Here is a 7,212-nt window from a genome sequence, read left to right on the forward strand (position 1 = left end):
TTTTAACAAGCATGAACTATGTGCTAAAACTGCTCGAATCTTGCATGCCCCCAGCATCATAATAACGCATGTCAAAGGAGGGTGCCCCCCAAGCTTCATTGCATTCAACTTGGTGATTGGAATGAAGGTTTACCTTTGAATTTTGAAAAGGGGATTTGTTTCATTTTTTAATGAGGTTGACATAGTAAAAGAACTATCCTCATAACTCCTTGTTTCATTTTTTAACGAGGTTGACACGAGATAAGAACCGTCCTCGGAGCCAACAAAATATCTAGGAGTCTTCCGAATCCAACCAGAAGATTGGATTAGATTTCATTTTGTAGGTTTCCACCGTGGCCACTCCCGCCAGATTACTTGGAGGCGGTAGGGCGAAAGTACCCATTAAGGCAGGGTCTTTTAGGAGACCTACTCCGATATTTTGGAGCAAATGATTCCTTCCATGGATCATTGGAATGCTTCCTGTAACTTGTGAACTGTCGTGGAGAAAAGTTTGTTGGTCAACGATTGTAATTCCCCCTTGGAAGGGGAATGCAATCTTCCTGAAGTAGGTCGACACAACTGCGGCCATGGCATAGATCCATGGTCTTCCAAGTACGATGTTGTAATCAAGGTTTCCATCAATTACTTCAACATCAATTCCTACTGTTTTTCCCCCCAGTTCAACTTGCAAGTTACTTAAAATCCCGTATGGAGTGTATGATCGTCCATCAAATGCTTTTAACGTCGTTGACGATTTCGACAAGGGTGGTGAGCCTAAATTTTTCCAGCAACTCATCGACATAAGACATGTAGATGCCCCCTCATCAATAATTGTTCGATGAACAGTTTTGTTGAGGGCTTTCACTTGAATAAGGAAAGCTAGTTGAGCTGGTAACTTAGGGTCATATCCTTTATGATCAAAGGCCACAAGATTGGAATCCATTGGGCCAATCCCACCTATTGCTGATAATAAATTTTGCTCTTGGGAGGGGCAATTTTTCGGTACCTCAAGTGTCGACATAGCGGACGGCGATTGGGCCAGGTCCTCTATTATATTATAATTCTGTGCTATTTTGGCACGAGGATTAAATGTCGATTTGTGTACTACTCCCTTTGGCAACTTTACCATTGGTTCAGGAATGATGGGTGGCACAACTTTGGTCAAAGCTGTCGTCGAACTACTAGGTCGTTCATTAACCTTGTTGTTCGACAGCTTTGGATTCCCGTAATCTTTACTCCTTGTCAAAGCATTATTCTGTTGCTTCGAGGTAGACAACATAAGCACTTGGGATCCGGAAGCATTTTGATTAGCAACCAGATTTTGACTTGGATTAGGAAACGGATCAGTTAATATTGCTGGGGTTTTTGAACTCTTGAAGAGTTGCTTAACTTCAGCTATATGTGGACAATATTTCATCCAATGATCCTCATCGCATATATGACACCCTGCCGGGGGTTTCCTTTTTCTTCCTGTCTTTTTCTTCTTGCCCCCTGGTTGCTTCAGCTGTTTTCCATTGTCGGTCGACATGGCATTTACTTCTGAGGCAAGAAGTTTTTCATTTGCATTTTGACTGTAAATTTTGTGCTTGCCAATCACGTCATCGCCGGCGTGAGAGTCATTGTTTGATTTAGGAGGAGGAGGAATTGAGAATTCCGGTCTAGGGGCGTCAGGTATTTTGTCGTAGAGCGTGCCAGACTGAGTATAAACCAAGTCTAGATATTGCGCACGAGCTATAACTTGCTCTTCTGTTACGACTCCCCCCTTGGCCACATCTTCCGTTATGGCCGGAAGTAATGACTTTATAAACCATTCAGCTAATAGCTGATCGGGAACATATGTTTTTACCATCCTACGACGACGTCGCCATTCGTGTATATGATCAGATATATGAGTGGCCGTTGTCTGTTTGAAGTTGGTAAGGAGTTCTGTTCCCGTTTCATACCTTATCGGTAATTGAAAATGGGTTAAAAAGGTTGTAGCTAAGGCACTGAAGTTGTCGAACGAAGCTCTAGGCAATTCAATATACCATTTTTCCGCTGGACCCGTTAACGTCCTCTGAAAAAGGCGAAGTCTTATCGAATCATCATTCAGGGTGTTTGATGAACACCATAGATGGAATGTCATCACGTGATTCGATGGGTCTTCACCTGGATTTCCATTAAATTTAGGAATGTCTGATGGAAGTTTGTGTGGAATCGCTGGCCACCAAGGGGCATAAGCAATTGGATCATTCGTCAGCCGGTTTAGATCTGGTAATTCTAGAGTTGCTACAAAGGGCAACTGTTGATTCAGGTTAGGCGAAGCATATCCAGGATAAGACGGAATCGCCTGAGCAGTGGGTCTTTGCATACCAGCATAATGTTGGCAACTTTGACAAGGTTGATGGGTATAACCATTATAGTATGGTTGTCCATTACTTACAAAGACTTGTTGCTCAGGTCCTTGATATGATTGCTGGGATTGCAGTTGTTGAGTTCTAACCAACTCTGGTTGTTGGATCATTTGCTGATGCCCAATACTAGATGATTGACCAAGATGAGGAGTCACAGTACTTGTTTGATCCTGAGTCGCTCCAGATAAGGAGGCACTGACCTGAGGTTGTGATTGAGATGTCGAGACAAGAGGCTGTTGTATGGCAACCTGAGAAACTTGGGGTTGACATACAGTAGGCAGCGCTTGTACTTGCGACGCAATCACCATACCAGGTATAGTGGCAACATTCGACACAGGGCGGACTGGTTGCATAGAATATACAACTCCTGGTTGTTGAGGCAGTATTGGTACCCAACCGCTGGATGTAATTCCAGTTTGACCTGAACTTTGTTGTGAACTCACGGATGGGCATCCTCCTGGAGGAGGTAATGAAAGGGCATACTGCCCCCCATATGGTATCAATCCGGAACTCAAGGGGATCGATTTCCCAGATTGACCTCCAAATGGATCAATTTGGCGAGTTTCAACATAAGAAATACCAGATGATAATCCGGATGAAGAAATAGGAACTAACCATGTCGTTGTCCCTGATTGGACTCCGGCTTGTTGTTGACAATTCGCCGGGACAGATGGTATACCAGCGAACATCGTTGGAGTAGCAGCAGGAGGCTCTGCTGCAGCTGTGTCGGACGACACAGTCCTAGATGTCGACGGTTGTTCAGACATATCTAGTCTATCCAAAAGATTTCTTAGCGATTCTACAGGAACTTCCACTTGTGGTGGACTAACTTCGAAGATCAGCGAGGGAAAGGTGATGATTATTCCGCTTAAAATAAATTTTATAACGACGCTTTAGACACAACTTGCTTTTTCAGTTTTAAAGAGTCGAGAAAAAGCTAAAGATGACTCTAGTCTCCTTCGATGTTTTAACGAGCCCGAAGTGACAAATGCTCGGATGGACTTTTTCAGTTATAGAGTTTGAAAAAGGCCAAAAGAAACTGCTCTGGAGATCTAGGCAGAGGGTGTGCCAAACCTTTCGCAAAACCACGGAATACGTTTTACGGTACGTGTGGTCAATCTTCGTGAATGCTGTGTTCACTGCATTGCGATCAGTAGGGCGGCCGACACGGCTTCCTAAGGATAAAGGCTTTGTTCCTATAGGGGTCTCCCAATATATACGCGACGGTACGTGGGAGCACAAGTCCGTATTAGCGCCACCGACTCTCAGGAGGAATCACCCACCTTCGTAGAGATCGACAGTCACTATGTTTAACGACGCCGGAACACGTCTCTACCTAGACCTCTAGATGTTTGTGTTATGTTACAAAGCGTTGTTATGTAAATTGGATTTATTTTAATGTTGATCTTGCTTATCAGTTTGCCTTTAAGGATCACCACGAGATGTATGCAACAAATTCCTAATTGCAGTCTAAGATGAGAAGCAAACTTTTTCAAATCTTTTTGACTGATGAAAATCTTAACTACTGAGGGAGAAGAAAGGCATATCTTTTCACACAGTTCATACAACACAAACTAATGCACTTTTTCCTAAATCGTCAAGCACACAGTCAAATGCAAAATGCACAATGCATGTATTTTCTTTTCCCTTTCTTAATGTGGATGGATACAAAAAGAAAGTGGTTATATAACTTTGATTTCGATTTAAAGTGAAAGTAAACAAGTTTGTCCAAAATCAAAAGACACCTTAAGATTCACTTGCTTAATCACTGGAAATACATGAAATCAAACCATACTAACGAAAGTAAAATGACTAATCAGCTATGGACAGCAAGCAAGCTAACTCTTTAGACCAGCAAAAATGCCTGACACAGGTTCAGATCTAAGAGGTCAAAAGCATGACTAGTTTACTTTTCGTTATGGGAAATTGTAAATGAGTAAGAAATACAAAGAACAAGTACAATTTCGTTATATAACAGAGGCGGAATGATGTCAAGGAAAGTTGGTTTACAGCAAGTACAAATGACAAGCAATCAGCAGCAAAATAACAGTGAAAACAGGGCCAAGACTCAGTGGGAAACCTCAGCAAGACACTGGCTAACTGGTCCAGCGCAGGCTCTGGTCTGTCAAACTGACTTTCAGCGCAGTTCCCGAAGGGAGTACCTGCGCTGAAATGCAGACTGCCTTTGGGCAGCCTGCACTGAGACACGAGAGTTGCGTTTACAAGGGTTTCCGGGTCATAAAAAGCTCAAAAATTCACTGTTTTTGCTGAAATAAAAAGCTATAGGTCAAGTACAAGCTAAGGGATGATCAAGAGGATGAAAAGCTATCACAAAGAGCACAAGAGTCCTTGTGGATCAGCTCTTCAAATCATAAACTTGCTCAGAAACTGAGCCAGAGCAGCTGCCCTCTACTTTGCAATTGAAGGACTCAATTGCAGTTCGATTTGGTGCTCTCCTTGTTTATGAGATGAATAGCAAGAAACACAATAAACCAACAAGATACTAAGCTCCCCAGCGGAGTCGCCAGTTTGTTGTGGGTAAAAGTATCCGACTCGGATGACCCTATCCCTACTCTAAGGGTGACAGTCCTTAGCAACAACTGAAAGTAAAGCTTTGATGTTTTCCTTTATGAAAGTACAGAGAAGGAAGAAAAGATTGACCAACCGGAGTCTTTCGCTTTTGTCGATCCTATCCTCTCTCTTTGTCTCTTGTTCCCAGCTCCTTGCTCCCTTTGCCGGTCCAGCCACACAAAGATCCTGCACAAACAAGAGAAGGAAAACTACAAGAAACATGTACTCATAACTGATGCATGGATTAGACTGAATCAGATATACAAGTAAATACAATACATCAATGCAATACAAGTATATAGGAGAACATTCAAAGCTTTATTGATAGAAGTAAAAGGGTTCTGAGAAGGTTACAACCATCAATGGCTCCAATCCAGCAGCACCTCCCCAGCAGCAAGAAATCTCCTCTTCACCTCTATAAACGCAATCACCCAATAGCTCTAACTGTAAACCAACAGCACTTCCTTGCTTTGCACAAAATTCCAGCCTCCTTAGACCTCATAGAAGAGCTCTATATATAGGAGATTTGGAGAAAGGATGAGTCAGCTTGAGGCTGGCATAAAGCTGACTAGTGTCCTCTCCCACTTTAGTTAATCTTCAGTTCTTGAGTCCACTTGGAGATCCTTGCTTCCACATGGAGATCAAGTACCTCTTACTCATCACAGGACGAATCTCTTGAACCAAGTGTTAGTTTGGAAGCTTCCTGGGCAGTTGACACCTTGCAGAATGACTATGCCACTTGGCCAATCTCGCCCAGCGCAGGTAGCCTTCATTAGATTTGACTTTCAGCGCAGGTACAAGGAGGAGCAGTTGCATTCCAGCGCAGATGCTCAGTGGAGCAGCTGACATGATCCAAAAATAGCCTGTTTTTGAGTGTTTTCAGGTGGAGAACTGATGGGAAGTGCTGTGGTTTGCTGACCTTGTTCTTCTAGGGGTAAGAACAACATGTTTAGGGACTGAGGATCCCTGTAATTATTGACATTTCATGCTCCATGCTGTGAGGAACAAAAATGTCTATAACAGGTACGGGCGGTCGATCTTCCTGAATGTTGTGTTCAGTGCATTGCGATCAGTAGGGCGGCCGACACAGCTTCCTAAGGATAAAGGTATTATGCCTATAGGGGTCTCCCAATATATACATGACAGTACGTGGGAGCACAATCCGTAATGGCGCTATCGTCCCTCAGGAGGAATCACCCACCATCAACGAGATCAACAGTCACCAGGCTTTACGACGCCGGAACACGTCTCTAGCCTAGACCTCTATGTTGTGCGTTATGTTGCAAAGCTTTGTTAAGTTCATTCAATTTATTTTAGGTTGATCTTTTTAGAAGTTTTCCTTTTGAGGTTCACCACGAGATGTATGATACAATTCCTAAATGCAGTCTAAAGATGATAAGCAAGCTTTATATCTTTTCAACTTTGAAAATCCTAGCTACTAAGGGAAAAGAAAGACACCATCTTTTCTCAAAGAGCAATCAGCACACTCTAATGCACTTTTCCTAAATCAGACATGCAAACTATCAAGATGCAAATGCACAATGCAGGTGTTTGTTTTCCACTTTCTTAGTATTGATGCCTACACAGAAAGCTTTTTGTACAACTTTGAATTTGCTTTTAAATGACAAATACAAACAAGTTTACTTTTTCGAAATCAAAGAGGGTAGAAGAGATTACAACACTTAACGATTTTCGAAATGAATACTTGTTTCGACACTTAAAAGAGACAAACTCAAACCAAATGCAAAAGTAAATGTATAATCAACTGCAAACAGCCAATGAACTCTCTCCTAAGATCACAATCAACAGATCTGAATCAAGGGCTACAGGATGATTATTTCACTCATGCAAAGGAAAACTGTAAATGATGCCACAAACACATAAAAACACTCACAGTATTTTTGTACAAAAGGAGGCGGAATCTAAGCAGAGAAAAGGAGTTATCAGACTGGTACCTATGCTGGTTACAGGCTGCAAAAATCAGAGATCAAAACAAGGAAAAACAGAGCAGAGAACCCCAGCTGCACAAGGGCTAGCTAGTTCAGCGCAACCTCAACACAGGGGTTTTGAAATTCAGCGCAGGTAGCCTTCACGGGACCTGCGTTGAAATACAGAATCCCTTCACAGGGTCTGCGCTGAAGGAGAAACTCTCGTTTCTCACTGGGTTCTGGGTCACAGATTGCTATTTAATCCACTGTTTCGGGCCAAATAAAAGCAACAAGCAAGGTGCAATCAAAGGGATTCTTTGAGGGAGTGATAATATCTATCA

Source organism: Pinus tabuliformis, chromosome 7, assembly GCF_031772625.1.
Source record: "Pinus tabuliformis cultivar Carrire ecotype Pingquan chromosome 7, CPIR1, whole genome shotgun sequence".
Lineage (NCBI taxonomy): Eukaryota > Viridiplantae > Streptophyta > Pinopsida > Pinales > Pinaceae > Pinus > Pinus tabuliformis.